The sequence below is a fragment of the Cryptomeria japonica genome, chromosome 3 (genome assembly GCF_030272615.1).
Source record: "Cryptomeria japonica chromosome 3, Sugi_1.0, whole genome shotgun sequence".
In the NCBI taxonomy this organism is placed as follows: domain Eukaryota; kingdom Viridiplantae; phylum Streptophyta; class Pinopsida; order Cupressales; family Cupressaceae; genus Cryptomeria; species Cryptomeria japonica.
Genome location: NC_081407.1, coordinates 521,928,785 through 521,929,697, shown reverse-complemented (window position 1 = coordinate 521,929,697; position 913 = coordinate 521,928,785).

Below are 913 nucleotides of genomic sequence, written 5' to 3'. Positions count from 1 at the left end.
CCTTACCCTAGATATTAGAACAATTGTAAGTACAGGAAAAAGAGAGACAAATCATGCTACATAGCGGATGAGGAAGGCATTACTGGTTCTGATGATGAACTGGCGGAAGAATCTGCTAGTGGTTCCGGCAATGGAAAGGAATGGGTGTCCTGGCTATCAAGGAAGATGTTCCAACATTGGAAGATAATGTACGTGAAGAGAAGGAACTTGCTTCTAAAATTGAAGAGAAGAATTAATGGGTAATTGACACCGGTTGTTCACATCATATGACTGGAGATAAAGGGAAGTTTCTATGTTTGCAAGAATTTGATGGCAGTCTAGTTAGATTTGGAGATGACAAAGCATGCATGATCAAATGAAAAGGAACTATATCATTGGATGGTAAGAACAATACTGACAATGTTTATTATGTTGAAGGTTTAAGGCATAATCTTTTGAGTGTAGGACAATTGATGGATAAGGGATTTCAATTACAGTTCAAGGATGGAAAATGCAAAATCATTAACAAATCTGGTTTGGAGATTGCAACCAATACATAGGCAAAAGGTAATATATTTCATTTGAATTCTAGTGAGAAGACATGTTTAATTACACAAATTGATGAGTTGGCTATGGCATAAAAGGTTGTGTCATGTGAATTTTGATTGCATTGTGAAAATTAGTTCAACTAAGGCAGTTAGAGATATACCTGTAGCGTCCTAAAATTGCGACACTTGCAATTTTGACTGCATTTGGGTCTTCACGATGGCGATGCAACACGGAACCTGAATGGAGACCCCGAGACTTGTTCATGACATCATAAACTGCATTTCTCAGCACCCTGGCCTGATCCTCCTTGCACCCCACTGTCCCTGGAGGTGCGACCATGGCGCCCAGCGCCCTGGTCCTTTAGGACTAGGGTGCCCAGCGCCCT